The sequence below is a fragment of the Columba livia genome, chromosome 3, assembly GCF_036013475.1.
Source record: "Columba livia isolate bColLiv1 breed racing homer chromosome 3, bColLiv1.pat.W.v2, whole genome shotgun sequence".
Taxonomy (NCBI): Eukaryota; Metazoa; Chordata; class Aves; order Columbiformes; family Columbidae; genus Columba; species Columba livia.
The window spans coordinates 86,882,907-86,909,029 of record NC_088604.1 but is presented as its reverse complement, the minus strand read 5'-3'; the positions used below and the strand labels follow the sequence as shown (position 1 = coordinate 86,909,029).

The 26,123-nt window shown below is 40.9% G+C and overlaps 1 protein-coding gene across 7 annotated transcripts in view; it reads right to left on the bottom strand.

Moving 5' to 3' along the window:
- Nucleotides 1-11,716, bottom strand: part of RASGRP3 (RAS guanyl releasing protein 3) — a 61,118-nt gene extending 49,402 nt beyond the window's left edge. For 3 of the 7 annotated variants that reach the window (XM_005503787.3, XM_021289425.2, XM_065058039.1), the window contains exon 1: nucleotides 475-610. The gene's annotated coding sequence lies outside the window, so the exon portion shown is untranslated. Of the gene's footprint in view, nucleotides 1-322; nucleotides 342-474; nucleotides 611-11,362 lie in introns of those variants that run through there. The other 4 variants (XM_005503786.3, XM_065058038.1, XM_065058040.1 and 1 more) reach the window with 4 other exon arrangements.
- Between the last annotated feature and the right edge of the window lie 14,407 nt (nucleotides 11,717-26,123).

Here is a 26,123-nt window from a genome sequence, read left to right as displayed (position 1 = left end):
AGAGAGTACCTCTGTCGATTCCTTACATAAGTACTTTTAAGCCAAATACTGAAATTCCTCTATACTCAATTTGTATCATTACCTATTGACTCGCTCTACAGAGAAAGGAAAATACATTCATCATAAACAACTTCTTCACACCATTATCTGAGTAAATAAGCACCGTTTTCCCTCCGTGGCTAGCATCAGGACAAAACACCATACCTGTCTTGTTCCTGCAGAAGCAAAACCAACGCTATTGTTAAACATAAGTCAGAAAAATATCAGCGTTCTGAGCATGAATGACTGCTTATCAATGAAGTGATAAAAAACCACACCTCACCTTTAAGTGTTTTTATGAAAGGTCTTGTATGAAAATAGGAAAGCAGTGGCAGTTTAGGAAAGAAAAACCCCACCAAACTAAACCAATACCCCTACCCCCCCACACCTAACAACAAACCCAAACCAAAATACAAAACAGGGAAAATCACTTACTGTACTTGGTTCTGCAGAAGTATTCAACACAAACATCACCCTTCCTTGTCCAGCTGCCAAGTGCTAAAGCATGAAATGAGCAGCTGTTTCCTTCAGGCTGGGGCTGTGTGTCTTAACTAGTCACATGCCCCTCCTGATAAATCTTGCTATTGTGCCAGGAGGTCAGAATCTGAAGATCATTATTCCCCTTACTAGAAAATCCTTTTCATAACAGCAGCCTTTGCTAAAGCGTTTGACTGGAACATGGCGTTATGTGCTCCATAACTTTTTTTTAATGACTGACAACAAGTAGTAGATAAGCCTTAATCAGCAGTAGGGGCAGTACAAATGGAAAGTTAAACATATCCCTGTTGATCACTTCAGGTTTGTTTCTGACTTCACAATTCACTGTGTTTAAATTTGGGAACTTAAACCATCAGGAACAGGACAATTTAAAATGCTGTGGCATTCATAGCATCTTTAAGACCAGGCCACTGCACAGATCATGAAAAATAAGTGAACAGTCTCACTTTTGGGGATTAGTTGTACTTAAGGGTCAACATCACAACTTTTCGTGTTTAGATAGTAGAGTGATTAGTGCCTTATTAATACTGGAGATAATTTTAATTTTGGTATCTTGCATTTTGCACCACTGATTAGGAACTGCATTATGCCAGACACTGTCTAATCAGACTGTGATAGCCCTTTTGAGGTGGGGACTATCGGTCTAAATAGAGAGAGCAAAATGGGAAACAAAAGCGTCCTTATCCCCATGTTCCCAGATGTAGGACAAATGAAGGAGAAACACTGAAGTAAAGAAATGAACAGATTCTGATGGAATTTTCCAGGGTGATACGTAGCCATGCGTGACTGAAATTCAGCTGAGACTCTGTGCCCAATTTCCTTTTTCTTGGTCACATACTTAAAGATATTTAGGTATTTAAGGAGAAAGGCATACTGTCAACGGGATTTTGAGGTTCAGATGCAAAAGCTCATTTTCTGAAATGCTTAACTCCCATCCCACTTGTAGGATATACTGTGCTGAAATCCCTGTGGTACTTTAAATTGAAGAGACTAACAGGACACAGGCAACTGCAAAACCTCAGCATATCATGTGGTAATATTATTTTATCATTTGGTAAGCAATCCATATCTCACAAAATTGCATAAATTCACCTGATGATAAAGGGCATTATAACGTATTTTTCTGAAATACAACCTGCACTAATAGTACTGCAACTGGGATTTGAACAAGCTCAAGGAATTGCTCAGAACCAGACAGATGCCTGTTGCTAAAATTATTGAATTGTAACAGTGTATCTAGCTGGCACATGTCAGAAACTAATGGAAACCTGCTGGTCTCTTCTCCCAAGCAGCAAGTGATAGGACAAGAGGAAATGGCCTCAAGTTGCACCACGGAAGGTTTATATTGGACATTAGGAAAAAATTCTTAATGGAAAGGGCTGTCAGGCATTGGAACAGGCTGCACACGGAAGTGGTGGAGTCACCATCCCTGGAGGTGTTTAAAAGACACATAGATGAGGTTCTTCGGGACATAGTTTAGTGCTAAAGTTAGGTTAGGTTACGGTTGGACTCCATCCTGAGGTTCTCTTCCAACTGAAATGATTCCATGATTCTATGAAATGACTGAAGATGAGGGCTGCCACAAAAAAAAAAAAAAGGGTAACTTGGGTTGCTTCCTTTGACTTTACCCAGCTCTTTGTTTTATATACGCTCACAGGTAGCTAAGAAACCACGTGCCACCAGCACTGTCAGTGCACCCTGGTGCCAGGAGGAAGCCTTCGTGCTAATTACCCATGGCTCTGCAGGTCTTGCAGAGAAACTGCTGGGTTTCCTTGACAAATTTTGATGGAAAAACCTCCCACATTCCATGGCTTCTCGTAACGCAGCCAGACATGGCCGTACCCAGCCTGTCGGAGGACCTTGCCAGTAGCCTGGGAGGTGAAGGTGCCCAAACCCCGACCTTTCCCTGGTGATGCAGCAGCACTCGGTGCCTTCTTTGTCCTCACCTGCCGCTGCACCCACACCCCGGCAATGTGTGTAAACAACAAAGAAGTGAGAAGGAGCCATCAGTCGAAAGTCTCCTCAGTTTATGGCCGGGGAGGCGCGTTCCTGGCCCTCCCGGGGAGCACGAGCCCGGCGGAGCAGCCGTCCTCCCCTCGCGCGTCCCTGGTCGTTAGGCCCGTTAGCCCCCTCACAGGGGGCAGTGCGACGCCCTCAAAGGCCGCCCTGCCAAGAGACGTCGCCTCTTCGGCCGGACGTTTCGAAGGGCAGAAGGGCACCGGGCGAGACAGGGGCACCAGGCACGGTGAGCCCAGCGGCGTTGCGGCGAGTTCCACAGCAGCCCCCAGCGGCCTGAGGTCCCCGCTGCAGCCGCCTCAGACCCTCGCCTTGGAGGACAGAGATGTGGTTTCGTGCTTGAAACGCTGGAGGGTAGCATGATGCCAGGCTTCTGTTCTGCATTGGTAAATGGGGTAAGTGTAGCGAAACGACTAATGCTTCTGGCATAGTAGGTTGAGGGCTAGGCAAACAGCAAATGTTTGCTGCAGATGTGCAGCACCGTTTTGCCCCCGTGTGCCATCAGGCTGGGCAAAATGTCAGGGAGTTGCTCCTCTTGGCCAGCCTGGGGGGCTGGATGAGGCCTCTAAAGAGAGCATACCCATGCATGAGGCTCTGTGACCCTGGGGCCTTCTGAGCTGCTGAGGAACCTTTAAAAGAAGAGTATCACAGTATCACAGTATCACAGTATCACAGTATGTTTGGGATTGGAAGGGACCTCAAAAGATCATCCAGTCCAATCCCCCTGCTGGAGCAGGAACGCCTAGGTGAGGTCGCACAGGAACATGTCCAGGCGGGTTTTGAATGTCTCCAGAGAGGGAGACTCCACAACCTCCCTGGGCAGCCTGTTCCAGTGTCTGTCACCCTCACTGAGAAGAAGTTTTTTCTCAATTTTAAGCGGAACCTCTTGTGTTCCAGCTTGATCCCATTACCCCTTGTCCTATCATTGTTTGCCACCGAGAAGAGCCTGGCTCCATCCTCATGGCACTCACAGGAGACTGTAAAAACTGTGAACTCAAAAATGATAAATAGGCCCATGATGAATGAGTTCATTAAAGTTTAGGACACGGGTGGGATGAGGTGATGAGAACTGCCTTTGCAGAACTGAGTTGGAGGCTCCTGCAGATCCTGACGAGGGATGACCGTGCACAGACCTGTCTGGAAAATATCAGGCCTCACTCAGAGAAAGAAGCAAGCACTACTGTGCTTTAGCGCATGGCCCATTGACCAGATGAGTTCTTTGATAAATGTAATTTCATTTCCTCTAAAAGGCATTTTGAGATGAAGGATAACAGAACGTTACATGCAGCTATAAAAGTAATACTGAATTTATTTACAAACTTTGCTACAAAATTACTCCCTCCTGATAAATAGGAAAACATTATTTAAATGAGTTCCACAACAGTCAAACAGTCCGCAAATACCATTCACATTACTTTGTCCATTTCTATGCTTATGCAATATGAATCACACTCTTTCACAGTTATCAAGACCCTTTGATATCTTTGATTAAATACTGGCATTACCTGGGCCATTTGAAATAGCACATGGAACAGAGTCATCACTGCACTGAATAGCTGCCTATTTTTATTTAGTAGTCATGCTCCACATAGGCATATAATTTGATGATAATGACTGAATGGCAATATTCCACAAACAACTTGGGATACACTCCCTAAAAATAAAAGGAGCCTTTGTACTTTCTGAAATGAGTAGACAAATGATTTTTTCTGTTACAGTAAAAAATGCCATAAACACTAATTGCAGTTTATGCAGGAAAAAGTTTATCAGTTCCTCATGCTAGATGAAGAGATTTAAGTCATCATGAAACAGAACAGAAAAATTATTTGGGTATAATTCCTGAAAATAAAAGTCTCAAATATTTCGTGGAAGGTTGTGTCTTATTATTTTATTTTTTATTTTCTTCTGTTTTTTTTTTTTTTATTTTTTTAAAGAAATACCAACGTACAAAAGAGATAAGGTAGCTAATGCAGACACAGTGAATATAATGTTGCGTTCTTATATCTATCAGATGGCATCTTCTGCATGACAAAAGCTTTGCTGTTTGTTACACGACAGTGTATTAGCTTGTCTGTTGAGAAAACTCAAGGCTGGATTGTAAAGGGTGTTTTTTTTCTCTGGGGACATTGATCCCTCAAATAAAAACCGGGAAATGAACATAGATTTCTCAGACATGCTAGGAGAAATACTGAACAGGAACAACAAAAAATGAGTAGAGTTAGAACTGAATTGTGCTAGGGATGGGTGCACGTAAGGTTAAAATTTTAATGTCAAACAAATAGTATGGATAGTTTTTAGAAAAGTCACAAAGAACTGAAGAGTGGAACAGTTGCCACCCCATTTTAGTTCAGTTTGAGATCAGGAACTTGTTTGCTTTTATTGATGCTGGAGAAATGGATTCACAGCCTCTCCTTGCTATAGGAGAGACTTTATATCATAGTTTGTTTTTAACTGTTGTTTCTCTTTTTAGACATACTTGGCTATGCCTGTAATAAATTTTGACTCGAAATTAACTTGAATAACACAAATTTATTCCCGATGGATTTCAACGCAATAAGCAAAGACAGCGCTGGCCGGCCACGAGATTGGCTTCTCCAATGGCGCGCCGGGAAAACTTCTTCCAGCCTTTTTATAGGGTCCCGGGTTCGTTGCTCAGAGTGCCACGTCACTCGTTCTTTCTGCGACTGTGTCCTCTGTTGTCAGGCAGTTAATCTCCTATCTTCTCACCTATCCCTGCTCCCCTCCCACCTTTATAGGATCGAACATTTAAGGCAATTGCATAACAAAGGGCAGGGGCTTCCCATGTTGCACAATAACCCCTGAGCGTTTCCTTTTAAGAAGTGTTAATGAACAAACATCTCTAACTCTTAGAATTGTTTATTACATGCTTTGCTTATATGTCATTTAATTAACAGTAGATGCACTCATTTATAAATTGATCGCTGAGAGAGAACTTAGCATCAGTGCTTTGATACTGTGCAAAATTTTGGAACCAAGAATAATTTTCTGAATATGGCAATTACGGAGGGCTATTTTGTGGGTTGCCTGAAAATGTCTTATTTTCCTGTTAATGTGTTCCTCTGGAGTTTCTGTAACAGGAGGTAAGATTCTCCGTGGACATAAATGTCAGGTTATGCTAACTGCAAGTCTGTGTTATTATGTTTCCTAAATAGTTGCACTGTGATTTGACCGTAGCCTTTTAGAATATGTGGAAACCATAACTAATATTGCCTGGTTTGCCGGTCTACTTCACTGCCTTAGATATATAACCTTCACTATCAGCAGAAGTGAATGTAAGCAGCCATGGAAGCCTTCACTAGACAGGATGTTTTATAAATACCTAAGTGCAATGAAAATGCCTGCTATAAATAGTCCAACAGCTCTTACACTAAGCTGCCAGCTAAAGGGCATCTGAAGGACATAATGGAAAGGAAATTTTGCTGAAAATATTTTGTGTAAGTCTCTCAGCCTTACATTACATTAAATCAGTTTTAAGCATCTACATGCTATGTTATATCCCAAGCAATTTTTAGTCAGTTCAGGGTTCTTCAATACAATGCTCTAGAGGGCACAGGAGTACTGCAAATGCACTGGGTACCTCCCCTTTCATACTCGAGGGTACACCCAGTAGTCATGGTATGGCTAAGAAAGCAAGGGCTGAGAACGTATAATCAAATTAGGTCATCTGTAGGTATGACCCTTGAGATCAGTCCTTTCTTTATATCAGCAATTATATGTCCTAGGTGGAGCCTTCAGCAATGATTAAAGTTGTTGGCTGCTTTCTATTGGAAAAAAAAATGCTTCAGAGTGTTTTTAAGTATATGAGAATACAGTAATTTAAACTAAAATTTTATATGCTGTATACCTGCCTGAAATTTGTAGTTTGTGAATTAAACTAAAATATCCAATAATTCCATTTCCAGAAATAATGGGGGGAAAAATTGTTGTGCTCTGTTAAACATTTCTTCTAAGTATGGCATTGAAAACCAGTGGCACTTCGAGGCTCTGAAGTACAAACCTGCCTTCTGACAGATCAGTTACATCTTGGCAGGCAGTGAGGCAGTGGGGGATTTTTTTGTTGATGTAGTAAACATTCAGCCCAGTTGTACACTTCTGACTGATGTTTTTACTTGTTTAGTAGAGATTTGGGTGTTTGTTACTGTGGCTGCTGAATTCTCTGGGGATTACGCCACTCTGACAGTGCTCCTTGCCCTCAGTGCTTCTCATACCATGTTCCAGAGGGGCTCCTACCCATCCTCCCGGCCATCTTACCACCCCTTTTGGATGGCTCTTAGTTTTTCCCCTAAGCACTTGATCTACCTAGTGGAAAACCCAGAATCAGTGTGCCTGGAATGGAGTGGAATATGGAGAAGGGGTTACTGGAGTTAGGAGGAGGGAAGTGCAGTAAAAGTGCTAAGGTGCAGAAGAGGTGGATAAAAGAGAAATTAGAATGGAATAATTGCAACTGTAAGGGACCTACAACAGCCATATAGTCCAACTGTGAAGTGCAGATGTATAAGAATAAAGGAGAGGATCCAGGAGGTAGAGATGGCAGGTGGAAGGATGAAGTTTGGTGATAAGGGTGGATTGTATAAGAGTGGTGGGGATAGCATAACCACATCACTTAATGCAACCTTTTCACTCATGCATTACTAGTGACTCTCCTCCTTTCCTCTTGATGTACAGCTTAGAATCTACACTCTGGTTTGTGGAAATGCTGTCCACTCACATCTCTAAGTTAATGGTAATTGTGCCTTAACTCATGTAATATTTTCTCTGAAGAAGTATAGGGAGATACTAGATTTTAGGGATCACAAATCTGGCATGAAAAATAGGAGATGGTCTTTTTTTTTGGTCTTCAGATTTAGAAAGGGGATAGCAATGACTAAGGGGCTGAACGAGGCAATTTTTTTAAAATGCATGCAACATTTCATAAGAGACCTCAAATCTACTTAAAACCCAAACTTACTCAAATAAAAACCACATCCTCAAAACCAGCTCTCCTCCTCCCTTATTCCCTGCCACCACTGATGTCACAGTGGTTCAGTAAGTTAGTCTCTTCTGAGTGAGGCAACACAAGCTGGTAGTGAGGATCTGAGCCTCAACCTAAAGCAATACCCTGAGCTGGAACAGACATCCCACCTTGCAGCTTGACCTACTCCATTTGCATTGGCTGTACAAGAGTGGAAATGATGGAGTCTAGTAACAGACCCAGAAAAGAGCAAAAAGAAAAGCAATCCTGTTGCCTTCCTCTCCCTAGAAAGAACCTGAACGATTTTTTCCTTTAGCAGTTTCTGTCAAAACCCTAAAAAAATAATGCATCACACCCTTGTAAACAATAGCACTTTAAGCTTGTGTTTGCACTGTAAAATGAGGCATGGACCAAAAAGGCTTAACCTGGTGGAATTGGCAGGCAGGGTCTCCAATAAATCCAACACACAGCATGTTCATCAGTCAGACTACATTATCCAGCAACCTATCCAAGCTCTGCTGCATTGCATGCAAACATCTTGGGGTCCGTACTTCCAAACCTGCTGTGAGATGAGTGTATTTGGATCCATCTGTGCCTTCTATGTACTCTGTGTACTCATGCATGTAGAACATAATGATCTTCCCCTTAAACTTTTATCTTGAACATAGTATATGCATATGTTCTGTTGTAAGCAGGCAAGCTTTTGGGTGTCAGATAAGAGGAATGGTAAAATTAGCATGCTGTGTTTGAAGTCAGATTAGGTGATCTAATGACTCTACCGGGCTTTAAATTTTATCAGCCTGTTAAAATAATTTTGCTTGAAATCAATGGGACTACTCATGTGCTTAAATTTAAGCACCTGTATAAACATTTGCACGAGTCAGGATGTTATTCAGCACATAGTTATAAGGTGGGTTTTTTAGACATTATCAAAGAATTTTTTTTTAGCACTGGCATTTCTATTTTGAGCAGCTGCTTTTCTTTGTAGAATTATTTTGATGCTGTCCAATATTGAACTTTGATTTCTTAATGTGTTTTAGCTACGTTTCTTTTTATGTTCCCTCTCCCCCAGTTCTGCTTTTTGAGTGAGACTGCTGTAGGCTGTACATGTGTTCTCAAAAAATCTTGCTTTGACTGCCCCAAACAGCCATACTGGTACTTCTAAGCTCTCTGCCCTTTTTTTTTTTTCCTGAGATGTCAGCAGGCTTGACTGTGACTTGGAGCACAAAGCTCCCTTGTAAGAGCATCTGGTGTAGTGGAATAGGGGCTTAGGGAGAAATTAAGGTACTTACACTGGAGCACTTGCATGAGGAATAATAAATCCTACTAAACTTGAGCTAGCTTTGCATGAAAGCATGGCATGGTTTGCCTGTCACCCAAAGTGACATTGTTTTTTTAAGTCATGCAATTTTTCTGTAAATCAGCAGCAGTGACAGTTAACTGAAGTATTTATTTGCCAACCCTAAACTTTTTTGTGTCTCCTGGCAAAATATTGGCAGGGTAGAAAGCAAGTTAACCTCCAATTCTTTCTGGTATATCAAAATCTCATATTTAATTTTTAGTTTGGAGCCTTAATAATTGCAACCTCATTAGTACTTGTGAACACTCAGAAGTGTTTATGTACAAATAATCTCCTGCAGAGAAGTTAGACCCTAGCAGGTAATAAGATTTTATAAGGTGCAGAGGTGTAAATTTCATTCTAAGGCCTTCTGGAATGATTGTCTCTTCAGGACAAAACTCTTAGTTTGCAGACTTCGAACTCATGAACTTGTGAACTCTTGCAGTTTGTGTGTTTTTTCCCCTAAAGTTGCTACATCTTTGATTATCTGACTATGTAAAGTAGTTTCCATTTTTTAAACTAGGGTTAGTAACTCTCGCAGTTACGGAGACAAGCTTGAAAATACTAGCCTCAAGTTCTTGAAGACAGAAAACCTAACAGTCATTTCTAAAATGGAGTTCTTTCTAAAACAATCTGACTTATTTGGAAACTGCATAGTGTGTTTTGAGCGCCACTGGCTGTATTGCTGACACATTTTCCCAAGTTCTGAGTTGCTTTGAGCCTGCCCTAGATGTTAAAATGGGAGAAGGGATTGAAGAAAGAACAGGGTAGCTCTGAGCCATTGTCATGTTAGCCATACAGCATAATCTAAGAAACAGAAACTGTTCTCAGTGGTATGAACAACTCTCTTCGCTTCAATGGGTTTGTGTCTGCGCCTCTCATCAGAATTTGTTCTGTTCATTCTTCATTAAGTATATGAATCTACTAAGGGTATTAAATAGGCAATTTCTAAGCACCATCTATAATATAATTTCCACAGATAAATGTGAAAGTGTATCAGTACATTTTATCACCTCCATCCTATGAGTTTTACAAAAACTTGTCTTTCATAATGGTGGTTACACAGTTAATCTTACATTTTTTATTTAGCCATCCCCCGCCCCCCCCTTTTTTTTTTTGTATCTGATTTTTGAAATCAGATAAAGAAAAGCCTGATCCTTTCTATGACCATTGACTAACATCTGCTCCATTGGAATTGCTGCTTGGCACCTTCCTGGATCAGATTTTCAACTGACTGCTGCAGTTCACAATTGTCCTGTCACAGCTTTTCCCTCACATAGATGACATTTTGCCTTGTATCTTCACAATAACAGACTTTAAACATAATAGCATCCTACAGGGATACAGTAGAATAACAGCACATCACACTTCCTTTTTACTCACCAGCAACTGTTTACAATAAACCACTAATCCTAAGCAACAACTGAATAACAAATGAATAATCTGAATGGCATATGCATCAATGTAATGTGCTCACACAAGAGTAATACAAAGCTTATTCTCACAGATCATTCAAAGAAGATGAAAATTACATGATGAAATCCTGAATCTAGTACTTTACCGCTTCTATCCTCCTGCCTTCAAATCACAACAGCATTTCCTTTGTTAGAAGAGCAAAGGACATATTGGAAACTGGAAAAAATCAAACACAATCTTAACTTTTCATTTCCCCCCCTTAAAATTCTGTCTTTTTGATGCTAATTCAATGAATTAATATGGTCTGCACACGGGTATGTCTTAAGATGGAGCTTTTTACACCTGTAGTCAAGATAGTATAACTGTATAGTATCAGAAAATAACAAAATTAAAAATTTCCACTTGAATTCTACTGTCAGTTTAAATTAGACCTCATAATGACAACTACGTGGTATTGCAATGCAAAACCACAATGAATAATACATATTGATATCTATATATAGTATATTTTTATGCATATGCACACACAAAAATTACCTGCCATAATAAGTTCTAAACCTATAGAAACTTTCAGGTACTTTAATTTTGACTAAGTTCCTACCTTCAAATGTACCTCATATGACTAAATTATCACAAAACTTCAGCTATAAATTATATACATTTTGATATGTTTATGTATTCTAAATTAATACATCTTGTGTAAATATATATTACACATACTTCTCCCTCTCTCTCTCTCTCTGTTTCTAAATCTATATATTTAATCTAATGCAGAGTTGACTTCATTGTTTTTCTTTAGGGCATGCAGTTACCATCAACATTTCTCTAGTACTTAATCACAGATTATAAAATGAACACAACACAGGTGAGGAAAACAGCAAAATTACTATATGGATATATGGCAAAGACTTCTTTGCTTAAGGAAAGTTCTGAAGAATCCTTAATTGAATTCAGATTTCTTTATCTAAAAATCAGATACAGTACCTTCTCCAAAGCTTGTTCTGTTTTCATTTACCAGTCTGGCCACATCTGAAAAGCCATGGAGAATGCAGCAAGCAGAAATGCCAGAAGGAGACACTTACCTGAATTAGATAGGTATCTAACTTTCAGTACACTCCCTTTTTTAAAGAGTTCTTCTCACGTTGAGATGTGGAGGTTATTTGCTGCTCGGCAGTGTCCTGTATGTGACTCTCACACTCAGCAGCCCTGGTGGGGCCCTGGAGAGAGAAGCAGGATTGTGCTCTGTTCACTCCCAGCAGCCTCACTGAGGCTGGGGCTCTTTTGAGCTCAATTAGTTCTAGATTGTTTGGCTAAATGGCAGCCACACTTCCTTCTATTCTTTCCCAACTTAGTTTTCCTGCCTCCAGTCGTGCTTTTTCCTTTCTTTAGACTATAAATAGGCCTGCCACAACACAGTCTATAGCAGTAAGGAAGGCAGGAAATGCATTTAAACAAAGGAAAGATCTTCGTTTTTTTTTTGCCCTCCCCCACCAATATAAGTAAAATAATTTGATAAAGGTTATTCTGCAGACACAGTTCTGTTGTGTGAGGAAAATACATCTTCAAAACCATGCTAGGATGTAATCTTTTGCACTCCACAAAAAGATGAGAAGACACAGTAGCACTTAGGCCTTTTGACCTTAGTCTCTCAAGTAATTATCACTTCCCTTAAGTACTTAATTTTGATTAAATCTTTGAAATTGCTTGAGACTGGAGAGTTGGAACACAGATTTTCTTTTGCTTAGAAAAGAGGACAAAGATGGCTAATGTGTTTTAGGATGGCAAAATATGTGTTATGAGAGGTGCAGATCTTGCATGCTTAAGAATGACATTTAAAGTGTATGAATCATTGTTTCATCAGAGTACTTTCTTCCTCAGTGTCACCCTGCTGCCTCAAGCCAGAGACTAAGAGGTTGGAAGCATTTAAGCAAAGTGCATTTACATACAGGGAAACAGAACGGTTGTGCATGTATTCATTGAGGACAGCTATGCAGCAATAGCTCTTGAATAGCAACTATGTTAAAGTCCTCACATAAATGTTTTGAATTAATTCGATATAAACAATTATTTTAATGGGCTTTGGATCAGTTTTTTGACCAGAAGCTTCCCAATTTTAATTTGATTTAGCTTAGTAGTTTTAAAAATACGTACCAAGCGTCTAAGGCCCTGTCGAGGACCATTTTCAGATTATACTTAATTAAGATGATAATGTAGTACTCTGCTTACCTGGCTCTTTATCTCTTCTCCCTATTCCCACTTTTTTTGTTGTCTGAGGTACATGCCTTTCCTTCAATTTATACAAGCTAGGTAAATTCTGTTAAAAAAGCTTTCTGTGGTCTTTACAGTGGTAGTTCCATGTTAGAAAAGCAGCATGCTTCTTGAAGATAGTTAAGACTGTAATGTATGGTTTGAGATTAATTATTATTTTAGTGGGAAGGCAGAGACTTAAAAGGTAGATGTTGCCATGTGGACAAGTAATTTTTCTTCTGTTTAAGATTTGTATGTGAAATATACACATTCAAGTCCTGCTGAAAGTGGTGAGAGTTAAGGACCTGTGGCATTTGAGGAATTTGGAAAATGTTAAACCTTTTCTTTCAGTCATATTATGTAGGCAATGACCATGACTGGTAGCTCCTATGGTGTTTTATGTAGGAAATCTGTGTTAGCTTCAGGCAGACTAGATGATGCCAGAGTGGTTTATATAAAAATCAAGACCATCTTCAGGAAAGTGCCTGCCTTGTTGAAAACTTTGCAAAGATTCCGTTTCCCATGGTAAGAATGTGGTTGTTTATGAAAGAAAGAATACATGTACAAGTGGTGGGCAAATAAACATTTTCATTGACTTCTTGAAAATTAATAATAAGACCAAGGCTTGCCTTTAAAGTACTTTTTAAAATAAATGAAAATGTAGCGCTCCAAGCGAAAGTCCTCTCAAAATCAATAATTTAATTTCTAGAAAGACCTGAAAGTTACCATATAAATATGATCAAAATATATGATGTTTTTTCTTGTGTTACTATTGATAATTAGCAGACAAGTTTAAAGTCTTAGGAAGATGCCAGTGTTTGTAGATCACATACTACAAACCTGACAAAGAGGAATAGAATTCTTTGTAGTGAAGAGTGGATTAAATTATGACTTCGGCTGAAGGATAGAACCAGTTTTAGCTGAAAAGGTTCTGTGATGGAGATGACTGAAGGCAAGCTGAAGTCTTTCTGGCTCTTTCAGACCTTAGACCAAGGCTGAACGACTGGCAATATGTAAAAATTGATTGAATTCATTATTATGGCACAGCTGTGGAATGGGCCTAACTCACCCTGTTTCTGCAAAGTTGATCTCCACAATATTACAGCACTGAAATGCAAAGCTGTTTAGCAGTATTTCATTTGTGCATACCTTTATTCAAATGTAGCTGAGTTTAAATCTTAAATCTGCTCAGTGAGTGGCTAGTGGTTACAGACTTGAATTTGCATCACACATTCTCTGTGCATTGTGGTGCAGGTAGCACCAAGCACTGCCAGAGCCCTCGGTATGCTTAGTCTTGAATAGCTGCTTGCCTTGTGTCAGCACAGTGCCAGTAGAGCCCAGCCGCAGGAGCCTGCTTGCACTGATTTTGCTGGCAGTCTTTCTTTCAAGCACACACATCTTTTCTCAAAGTCATTCAAAACATCTCCAAACACTGAAAATAGAATAAAAGGTTAAAGTGAGATTTCTCTCCTCTGTCATTCCAACTTTGCACATTGGAAGAAGTTCTCACTCCGTGTGCAAACATTTTCGCTCCCACTTCACTCTTGCAGTCTTGAGGAGACAGTCTGTCTTGAGAGAGATCTTCAGACCTTCCACTTCAGAGTTTCCTTTGGGAATTGGTCATGCAGCTGGTAGAGCCACAAGAAAGCTAAGAGCAGGGTGAGAAAGAATGCTGAAGGCAAGTGCTTGTAAGGTGTAGTTAACTTTTTCTGTGTCAAAGCAGAAGAGATGTATTTTCTCTGACAGCCCCATTTTTACTGGTCTTTCTTATGAATTATCTTCAAGGAAATATAATGACTACATGAGCAGATGCAGAGTGACACTGTGGTGCTCAGAATGCGTGGGGATGTTTTTGGTCCTCTGGAATTCAAAGCATCTTGTCTTCACAGTTAATTTACACTCTGTGCCCTGAAAATACATGCATGTGTGCATGTATTAAGGATGTAAGCAAACTCTTCACTGGGTTCCTGTGTGCAGAGTTAGTTTATCAATGTAATAATGAATTCTTCACCACAGAAAACTTAGACTGAGCTTATTCCATGGCAGCACGACAAAAACACTGTTTTCGGCTGGACACCTCAGAGGGGCTACACACAATAATTTTGATTTCTACCAGTGAGCCACAAAACATGCATCCAGATGCTTTGATATGGTTTCACCCTAGTGCTGATTACTTAGTTCTAATCTGCATCTGGCTTTTCACAATTAGAATGGTAAAAATGGTATCCAAACTCCCAGGAAACTTAAATATCAATTTTTTCAGAACAGTTTCCAAAATAAAAAGCTGAATTACCTGAGCCGCCTTCTGTGCTTTTATGCTGCCCCTCCCTGTGCTGCTGAGCAGCATTGTGTTACGCCACACTTTCCACTGACATCAGTGGGAATGGGTTTGACATAAAGTCGGCATGGGCGGGCAGCACACTCTGGTTTGTCATGCCTATAATTTATTAAATAACTTGAATATTTTTATAGTGTTATTCCTGTCCCTCTTCTCTCCCATCTTCTTCTTGCCTTCACATCTCACTGCCTCATGGGATATGTTACAAAAAATGCCAGAACTTTCCCTGATGAAGCTATGCTGAGGAAGAAACAATAATCAGGTTTTTATCTCTTATAGTTCTTGTTTAGTCTACCTGACTTCACACCATAGAAATCACTTGTCTCAATAGTATTGAGTAAATTATAAGGACACAGACTTTCCTTTTGACTTCTGATCCTGCTAAACACAGATGGTCTTTCTGGACTGCAGTGCAGGCTGTGGGCCAGATCCCTAGGTTCTACAAATTGGTGTTGCTTCATCAGCTTCAGTGGCGCGACACTGATTGGAGCTGTCTGGGGAGTCTGGCCAATTGGTTTTAATGGATCTGTGCCAGTTCATAGCAGCTGGGGAGCTGTGAGTTTAAGGGCCTTTCTAATTGTAGCTTATATTCGCTCTATAGAAAATGCATTGTTTTCCTCCCCTTGCCACTCAAGCAAATCATCAAAACATAGAAATATCCCAACAGATCTGCCGCTTACAGCTGTGAGGCAAGCTGAAGAACAGTTTATTGTGATCTTAAAAAAAAGAAGCCAGGGAAAACCGCAGGTCAGACTCAAGCTGTGAGTCAATGTACCCGAAGAACATAATGTGTGCTTGTGGCCTCATCAGGTTAGCACAGTTGTGGTCTGTAATGCCACATGCCATAAACTATCTCTGTGTGTTTTAGCCTGGTTGTGTGGTAATGAAGGGACACCACAAGTAGAAGTCAGATTTGTTTTTCACCGTATCGCTTATCAAAACACAATGTATATTTTTTTTTTTCTCTGTACCTTAAACAAAGAACATGCATTAAACCTGAGAACAGCATAATAGTGAAGATTAAAGCTTCATTTATAAAATGTTAATATTCTTAATGCTCAAACCTTTGTATATCCTCATCTCTTCCTTGTGATTGACTTCTGTACAACCAGCCAGGAGTTTTAAGCTTTTAAGAAGGTGGTGACAACAGGAAACATCTCCATGGCATTGATGAGGAAATAGAGTAACTTGCCAAAGGTCTCACAGGAAGCAATACGTTTATCTGGAAAGCTTATTCTGTTGGTTGCTTCAGCTTTTCATCGTTCCCCCCCCGCCTTGTCTTATACTTGTCTCCTAGTCCCTTTTCAGTCACATCTTTGTATTCAAGGTTATTTGCATTCTACTTCTGTCCTCCTTAGGGTGTGTGTAATTTTTGTGTCTTCGCTGCAAGCCAGCTCACGATTTCATCTTATGTTCCCACTTGTTAAATTTTCATGTAGGCACCCTTGTGTTTTCTCCTCCATTTATGAGAAGCTGCTGTAAACAACTGCAGCATTACCTCATTGTTCTGCAAAAGCTGTCCTTTGTCCCACCATCCTCCAAAAATGTCAACACTGTTGCTGCAGGGTGGCAGGTAAAAGAGGCTACTTAAAATTTCAACAGGTTCTTGAACTGTCAGAAATTATCTCCAACAAGTTCTTCTAGCGCTGCCAATCTTTGTGGGTAGTTTTTCTGCGCTCCTGGCTGCTCAGGATGCCATGTCAGAAGTCCCCATTCCCCATGGCTGACTGCATCCCTTGTTCATACAGGGCGAGCAGCTGCTCTCACTGTTACTAGCATTATCTCAGTATTTCCTGATATAAATTTTCCACCTTTATCCATCTTATTTTCTCATTTTGTACCTCTGTTGAGAGAAAGCCTTTTTTTACAGCACTTAGGATGACAAGGTGCCCCCTTTTGACTCCCATGCACTGACTCAAAGGTGTTAGTATGGATAGATGACCTCAGGCATTATAGTTCCACACGTCAGCCTTTAGATGTTTGATCTTTTCTACTCTTGTATGTATTTTAATGTGTCTTTTACAATTGTAATTAAAAAAAAAAAAGGGAAAAAACATATAGCAGTGACGTATTGTTTCCTCCTTTGTGTACAATGTACTAGTAAAGAATACTAATGCGTTTTACAGATAATGCATCTCTAGGAAAAAGACTTCCCTACAGGAATCAGTTAACTTTTTCATGGTTGCTAGAAGCTGGGTACACACCATTTTACTTATTCCTCATAGCCAGGTGTAGATTAGGAAATAAAATATTTTAAAATGGCTAAAATACATCTGCTTTTTGTTAGGCTGGTGGAGTTAGGTTCTCATTTACACTGGTTTCCCCTTGCTATAATTCAGTGACCACAATGAGTTACTTTTCCCATATGTCACTGTGAATTTATTCTCCCATATTTTCCTTTGCCACTACTCCAAGGGGCTTCCATTTGCTGACCAAACAATTCTGGACTTCAAGGTGTTGCTTTCATGTATCTGTCAGAACAGGGGAGACAGGTTAAGGTGTTGCTAAGTGCTGTTCTGCCAGGTTGTAGAAGACACTGTAGCCCAAGCCCCTTTGCTACCATTTGAGGTAAAATAGTCTGTACTAAATGGCTTTTTGGTGTATGGCTACACAGTTCTCTGTTGCAGTCTGGGTCATACTGACAATCATGTGCTATTCAGCTGGAGCAGTGAATTGAACACCATAGATCATACTGGAACACAGACCCCTTTTCTGGCACATGCACTGGGAGGGGAGGCAACTGATTTGCCTTGCTACAAGTGACATCACTTCAGTGCTACACCTCTGCTGCCTGTACCTGTCTCAAGGGCAGCTGGCTGCTGCAGCCTCTTCTAAAAACCTTGCTCCTTCATGGTAGCTGCTGTGCCATGATAGGATGTCACCTCCTGACTGACAGTAACTGGGCCTTTGAGAGGCTCATGGGACAGGAATATCAGTGTGCAGAGTGAGACTCCCTAACCATGAGGTTTCTCCAGTAACTCCAAAGTGACAAGGATCACACACTGGATATCTGTGGTTTTTTTTGTGTTGGGAAGATGAGTGTCTGTTTCCGCGTGGGTGCTTTTCCACACTCCCCTCTTTGCATTCCTAGGAATTATTCCAGTGCAGGTAATGCTTTCCCTATCTCCTTGACCTGTATATATGAGCTAGCTTTCTGTGAGCTAGCCCAGCTCCTTATAGTGCAGGGAGATTGTTTATTTCTCATGCATGAGGATGAGCCCTCAGAGCGTTAGTCAACTGGGCCTTCTAGGTGATAGTTGTTACCTTAGGCTAATGGTTGTTTTAAAAATAGCCTCTGTTAAATTCTAATTGCTCTGTGGGAACCTTTAAACTTCTAGCATGCTTTTACTCTAATTTTTGATTCAGGCTTTTCAGTTTCTGCTGTGTTCTTCTTTTCCTGAGGCTCCACATTTCATGTTTGTCCCATTGCAGAAACACAGATTCCATCATCTTGGAACTGTTTCTTAAAACCACTGTTTCCCTCTAAGAGTTGAGGATTTTCTTATAATTCCTTGAACGTGAATGATGTGGGACTTCAGATGCTGTGCTGACCTCTAGTGACAAAGGCGGAAGAACAACTATCTTTGCTGTCAAAACCCGAGAACATCAGGCTTCCCGGAGCTCTCCTTTTTTCTCCAGTCTTCAGCCCCAACAAGTTACATGGGTTTAATCTTTCCTACTGTATCTTCAGGCCCCTATGATACTTGCTTATATTTCTGTCCATTTGTTAAACAGCTGGTGCTGGATTCAGATCTTCTGCTGTTTGTGCAATTGGAGAATTCTATTAACTTCTGTTAGTATTTTTTTAATTACAGAATTAATAAATTTTGCAAGCTGCTGGTACTTCATCCCATTTATAATCCTACAGTAAAATACTTTATAAAAAGATAACTTAAGCCCCAGAGTTTAGTAAGTTTTGTTTGACTCTCACTATTTGCCATTTAATTACATGTACATTTTAGTTCATGTTTCATGTTGCCAACAGCGGAGTTGGAAGCATTCAGTGAGATACTACTTGTTTTGAAATACAGAAAAAATTTATAATTGGCAAATTTCTCCAGCATTGCTAGATTGTTAAAAAGGTTCAAAACACTTTATTTCTCACAATTGTAAATAGTTTTATTTTTTGAAATTTCAAAGCATTAGAAAATTTCTGTGGTTCTTCATATATTGGGAGTACACCCCCTGTGTGAATCACTGGAGTCAGTGGAGTTGCACCAAAATTAGGTGGAAAAATGTTCATATAGTGATTGTGATGGAAGCACCCCAAAAATCTATTTAGGTAGGTGATAAACTCCAAACAGACTTTCTTCTAACAAGAACTGTTTACTAGGGAACCAACCAGAAATGAGGTTTATCCAAAATTATTCAGCACCCCAACAACATTATAAAAACACCAATTCAGAGACCCGTTAGGAGGTCAATTATTACACAGCCGATTTCAACTCAAGGGATTCCAAACTGTAGAATGATTCAAAATGCACATCTTCCCACTCATAAAAAGTGAGGACTCTCAAGGACACCCAGAATATGTAATCAGTTTCCACAAGGCAAGGTGTCTCAGTCCTCAAGGAACTTTCCTTAGATGGCATCCCAAGCGAAGGAGGAGAGAGCCTTTTGCTGCAGACCTACTGCTTCAAGTGAGACCAACTCAGAACAGGATCTCCAGTGGGCTCCATTTCTACCCTCGTTGAATCTCAGCTGTGGCCATTTATGGTAGTGGTCTAGAAACCTCTCTCAGTTGAGGTCTTTCATTGGTGAAGGGCCCTGTCTGTCAACCAGGGGGTGTGTACATGACCATAGTAGCCTATCGGTCTAGAAATTTCTGGTGCTTTGCGGGGAGAGATGCATATGCCACAGTGATATTAACAGATAACTGTCAATTGCAGTCATACAGAAGGATGAAGAGATTACAGTGAAAATTGCAGAGACCTACACCAGAGACATTGGAAGTATAAGTGAGAGTGAGCTGCTGGAGAGGCCTTTGGTTGGTCTGCCCTGGAGGCTTGGTAGATCATGTGCATAGGAGCTCTTGCTCAAGGCCCTTGCCCTTGAGCCCTGTACACTGCTGAGTCTCTTGGAGCTGTTTTGAGTTAGGTACGTAGACAGGAAAAATACCTACAGTGTTAGATTTTCCTAGACTATCTTCCCTGTGGTACACATTTGCAAGTGTTTTGTTTGGTCTAGTATGTGTAGATGTAAAGCTCTTAGCAAACACACAAACATAAACTAAGTTTTACTGGATGAAGTAAGGGCCAGCTTAGCTAAAAATAGTTATTGCTGCCTTCTGGTGGAATAACCCAATACCAGAACTATTAGCAGATGTGAAATTAATGTATGTGTCTGGATGCACTTATTTCATTCAATAGTGAAACCATGAAAAGCTCCCTATTATCTGCTTTGCTTTATATTGTGTGCTTAGATGAACTAATATTGCAGTGAGTAATCTAGTTACTATAGTTCCTCTTCCTTTTTATTTTATTTTTTTTTCAGCATAAGGGAATTTAAAAATAATAATTCTTTATTTTTTTTTTTAAATGACATCTAAGCTGGAGCAAAAATGAATGAAAATGCCATGTTCATTCAGCTCACTGTTGTGCAAATCAAATAATTTGCCTTTCCTGTTTCATTTTTGAAACTTCCTTATTCCATGTTTGCTGTTCAACTCAGTTTGTTGATGCTCCAGGCTGAAGAAGAATACATTAATTGCTTAAAAGCATATGTGAAATTTCTTGCTTATGGTAAAAGAAGGAAAATGAACATGTCTTATCTCTCTAGGTAGTTTTGGGAAGGATACAAAGTTGACTTGGTGGTGGTACCTTCTATTTCTGTGGGGAGAATGACTGCTGTGATAGATGTGATCAGTTTACCTTGGCGGAAGATTTTTCTAAGTACCGGATAGTACCTATCAGTTTCACCACATGACAATTTCGTATTTAGAGGCAGAAAACTATGCCAGTCCAATGCCAGTGACCAGAAAGGAATGGATGCATGGAATGCTGAGGCTTTGGGTCATGAGCACATGAGAGGGTGTGCTGGAGGCAAAAGGTAGAAGCTGGAATGCAGTGAGGACTGGTCCTGGAAAGGGCTAGTAAATGGGACAGAAAGTGGGGAATGCCCTTGTAGCTGGAGCTGAGCTGGAGAGCTGCCTGCAGCAGGAAGGGGAGCTGTGGATCCTGAAAATGGTGCCCACTTACAAAGTGACAAGGACTATTTAGATGGCAGGAATGTTTAATTCAGTTTTAGGTGGAAACAGACTATATCCTGCTGGTGATTTTGGAACAGGTCCTACCCACCCTTCTGGGCAGTTACCCATTGGATGAGAAGTGACAGAAATTAAACTTTCAATGTGAAATTAAAAAAAAATTCCTTAGCTGTACTCAAAACTTTTCTGCCAGAGACGTTCCTCATTAAACACACATGGTGGGATTTTTCAAAAGAGCTTGGCAAAGCCTTTTTCTCTGTTCCCACTGGAATCCATGGAGGTGCCACAGGTTTTGGTGGGAGGAGAGCTAAATCAATATGGAGTGCTCTGGAAAAATCCAGGCCAGAATGTATCCTGGCAGTGTGAGTAGATAGGGATTGGAGGTGATACTGAAATTCTCACGTAGAAATTTTCCATGCTGGCTAGCAGTATCCTCTCCATCCCCCTTCATTCAGAGCTAATGGAAAGCAGTGTGGCAAAGCATGACTTGAGGGGAAGGGAAAGAAATACAAATATCCTAATTTCCTCCCTCCTCTGTGGCTTTTGTCAGGTCAAAAACTTTACTGCAGAACCTTCCTTCTACCTGAGGTTGCCACTTGGTTCTTCAAGAACATACTGGTCGATAGCAAGCAACAGTGCACATTGTGCATAATGCTCCTTCTGGATGGAATTCTCCTGAGACAGGCTAAGCAGATTGGTGTTCTGTTTTCTCCAAAGTGAAAAGCAGGCTCCTGGCATGGGCTTAGGTGTGGGAGAAGAAGAGGAAGGGGTCACATCCCCTTTGTTAGGTTCCCTGTCTCACATCAGGTTAGGGAGTAGAGGTGGCTGTGTCAGGTCACAGCTGCCTCTCATGGGAAAATGTGGCTTGGAAGGGACCTCCAGAGGCCCCTGGTGCAATCTTCTGCTTTGTGCAGGGCAAACTTCAAAGTTCAGTGAGGTTCCTCAGCTGCTGAGGCACAGAGGTTTCTTCCCAGCCCTACAGCTTGAGAGGGAGAAGAGCAGAGCAATCATAGGCCCTAGACACAGCTGGGACAGAACGTGCAGCCTGAAGACTTCCATTAGGAGTCTCTGAGTCAAAATACATACCTGGTGATTCAGTGGGCTTGAAGGAAATCTGACATGGCTGACATCCTGCATTACTTTGGTTTACATTATTCTTTCCCCACCAGATAGTAAAATCACTTACAACAGGTTGTCACAGGATAATCCTGTTTCAACACGTTCTCTTTTTGGTACATCGGTTTTCAAATGGTGAAGGTTGGTGGGGGTGGAGTGGTGTTGGGGGGCAAGATCTTTCACTCTTAAGTGTGCAAACACAGCCTGTGCCAGCTGTGCAGGTGGTGCCCCCCAAGAGGGTCCACGTTTTCTATTTCCCCTGCTGTGTGAGGTTACTCCTGCAGGTGAATGCAGTGACTGTAGCCCAGTCCATGGCATTGTCCCAAACTTTGTCACTCAATGAGGAGCCTTCAGCAAATGGCTGATTTTCCTCATTTGCTCACCCTTAGTTATTTTGCTTCTCTTTTGGACACATCACGGCTTCCTTAGGTAAATTTCAGATCTTCTGATAGAAAAAGCTATATAAATACCAAATAGTCATCTCAGAAGTGAAGTCTCTGTGACACACCTCTTCTTTGCTTGAATTGCCCCTTAATAGCTCCCTTGGCCTGCTTGGTGTTAGCAAAGTCCCCAGCAAGTACAAACTGCTCTTCAAAGTGGGTGGCATTATTAAAAGAACAATAGTGTAGTCTCATTCCAGAAGCAGCAGTGGGCTTTTAAAATTTGCTGTGCATTTGAAGGAATGCACTCTGGGTCAGTTGCTGGCCACATCAGCCCTGTGACATGCTGTCACCTTTCTTTTTGAGAAGTTAGGAAAGAGCTGCTGCCATCACTCAAGAGGCAGTGAGGAACCCGAAACTCAGATTCAAACCCCCGTGAGGGTGAGCATCACTGGGAGCTAGCAGGTCATGACAACCACGTTGGCGCCTTTAGTGTTTTGGGACTTTGCTTAGTCAGGAATTTATTTGTGGCAGTTGCCACTGCCTAGCTGAATATTTGTCGTGACTGCCAGTTTTGTCTCTTGGATTGAAATGATCTGTCCAGCTGTGACTGTTTTTTCCCAAGGAATGTTAGTGCTCATTTTGAATAGTTTTAACATTGGCTAATTTTTCACTGAATAGCATCCCAACATGAAAGTATCTATTCATAGCAAACATCTTTCTAGCTGAAATATGTGTCACTCTAGTTCTGTAGTAACTCATTCTCATTAACATAGCAGCATTATAAGGGAACTAGCAGAATTGAGTTCTACCATGTCAGCAATTTCATCTCTTCTAGCAAGGAAACGGCTGGCTGAAAAAGGACTAATATTTTTTTAAGGGTCCATATGGATGTAAAAAGTATTGGTGCCATTTGGTAGAAATTGTAATAAGTTCCAGATTCTGCTTTACTCAGAAACTTGAATCATGGAATTGTATGTGGTAGTTTCTGTATTTTTAGGGCTCTCACGTAAACCACAGCTCTTGTAACAAGTAAATGGCTACATCCGTGGTGTCCAATCCCTCCTCTTAATGATGTTAAGAAAATGTTTTTGTAACTATGAATCAAAATTGTATTCCCAAGCCCTGCAGCTTTTCAGGTGAAATGACAGAACCAGCCTTACTACACTGGGGCAAAGTAGGTGGGCTCCAGAGGCTGAGGTCAGATCGGCTGAATTTCACTTAATTCCTTCAATTGTGGTTCCTTTGTTAAAGCATTTCTGAAGGCTTGGAGCCACGCAATGTGCTGTGTACTGAGCACTGGGATGTAAGTGGAGTTTAGGCTGTTTGGTCTGCTTTTAGCTCCCTGTGTGTGTTTTAAGGCATATTAGAGGTAAGGAGGGGCAAAAGGGAAAGGCAGAAGCATGCACAAAGTATGTTGTTTGCTTGTACAGTGTCTGTAATAGTAATAGGAGAGTGTGGCTGTGATGAGGACATGGCTGTTGAACCAGAAAAATGTTTTCAAGCTTCACTCAGGGCTTGGGTTAACTGTGGCCCTCTTGAATCAGGCAGGGGACACGGAAGGAGCTGGACACACCGAAACCTCTTTTGTGAACACAAACGGGTAGGCCAATAGACCACCTAGGCTTAGGTTTGCTGGTTGGTTTATTTTCTGTGGAACCACAGCCAGTGTCTGCTGTCTCTCTCTGAACCTACTGGTAGCTTTTAACTCCATGACGAATTTCAACCCTGTGTGTAAGGCAAATGAGACAAAAAAGGCCAGTACAATCTGAGGTCTGTGAAGTCTGATGAACAGCTAGAGACAAGTGACTCAACTAACCCTCCCTGCTAAAAGCACGGACAATATTTGGTTTGGCAGCAGTTGAGTCAACGCACGTGCATCTGTCACCCTGTCCTGGCACCCACAGCTGCAGATGGATCCTGCCTGTGCTTGTTGAAAGTGGCAGAGGTGCAAGGAGCTGGAGTTCGTCTGACTGAGGAGAGAGTTATGAGGAACGGTTATAGGAATTCAGGCTTAATTTTAATTTTGCTGCTCGTGGAACAGCCTTTTTAAAATCTTCTGTCTTTTTTTGTCCAAAATAACACAAGGTAAGTGAGTTGGAGGGTATATTGTCTGAGAATGGCAAAGTTCCAGGCTATTCTAAACCTGTTGTTTAAAAAAGATGTAAGAAATCAGCAAGGATTTTGTGGTTCAGAATTACGTGTTCAGTACAGTGTTTGTCCCTAAGCAAATACTTCTCTGGGTACTGAAGTCTGAGTGGTATTTCCTCAGCTGTCATACTGGTGTACTCCCAGGAAAAGCAGAGACTCATACTGCCATTGTAACTCCCTGGCTGGGGATGGATTGAAAGAGTACTGGGATGTCCGAAATCTGAGGCTGTGGTGCAGACTGCAGTGGCAGGCCGTCTGTCAGAGGCCAACACAGCCGGTTTCTGAAGGAGAAGGCGGCCGCCCGGAGGTGGGAGTGGGGGTAACACTGTCTTGTCTGTGAATTTCCGTGATAGCTGAAAATAGGGTAGAGCTCATCTTAAATCCAGTGAAAGGCTGTAACTGTGACTTTGGGTTTTATTAAGATTGTAAGATTAACCTTAAGCAGGAAAACGAAGAACTCATTAGTTAAGGAATTCCCTAACAATACCAGACCTTTCTTCCTCCTTAACCACAGCAGCTAAGCAAGATTTTTCTTTTTTTCTTCTTTTTTTTTAAAAAAAATCATAGACCAGCTGTAGTGTTTACAGTCTACCTTTTTTGACTGGGAAGAGTGACTGGCTCTCCACCCTGTTTTCCTGCTCAATTCTAGAAAAGTCAAGGGAGTTGGGCACTCTACAAAGAGTCTCTTCCTTAAAGATCACTCCCCCCTGCAGTTTTATTCAGCATTTTTTTCTTGCATTTTAAGACACCCAGATCTTAAATGTACAATATCTTCACTAGTCCTAGTGTCAAATTCCAGCAGATAGAGAGGAGGGGCGCTGGGAAGGACAAAGGCCTTTGCATGTTAACAGGCACTTGGGCTTTGATGAGATCTGCTGAGTGTGCAGTACTGAAAGGAATATAATGTATGATATTTTTGTTTCAGTGACTGACCTAAATATTGGAAAAGAAATTTGATTCAGAACCAAAACAAGTATTTCTTTTTTTTTTTGGTAAAATGAGAAGTAAAAATCTAATTTTCAGACAATTGGACCCAATTTGACCCACTTTTTAAAGTCTCATGTTATCCTTTTCCTTTTAATGCAGGGCAGGTTGAAAAGACGTAAGAGAAATGTTTCATTTGGACAATATCAAAAGGACCTGTTTCAGGATTTCCAAAGCAAACTCACTCTGGAGAAGGTAAAAGTGAAACATCTGTCAGTCTCCTAATCTCTTTTTCTCCTTCCACTGAAAACCAGAGCTGATTAGAGGGTACATTTCATCAAGAAAAGGAAAATTCTCCCCCTTTTCTCTATTTTCTGGAACCCAGGCCATCATACTGAAGAGCCTTATTTGTAGATTTAGTGGGAAACATGCCTAAACCAGGAAAGAAGAAAAATTCCATGGGAATCGGCTTCCAAGTCAAA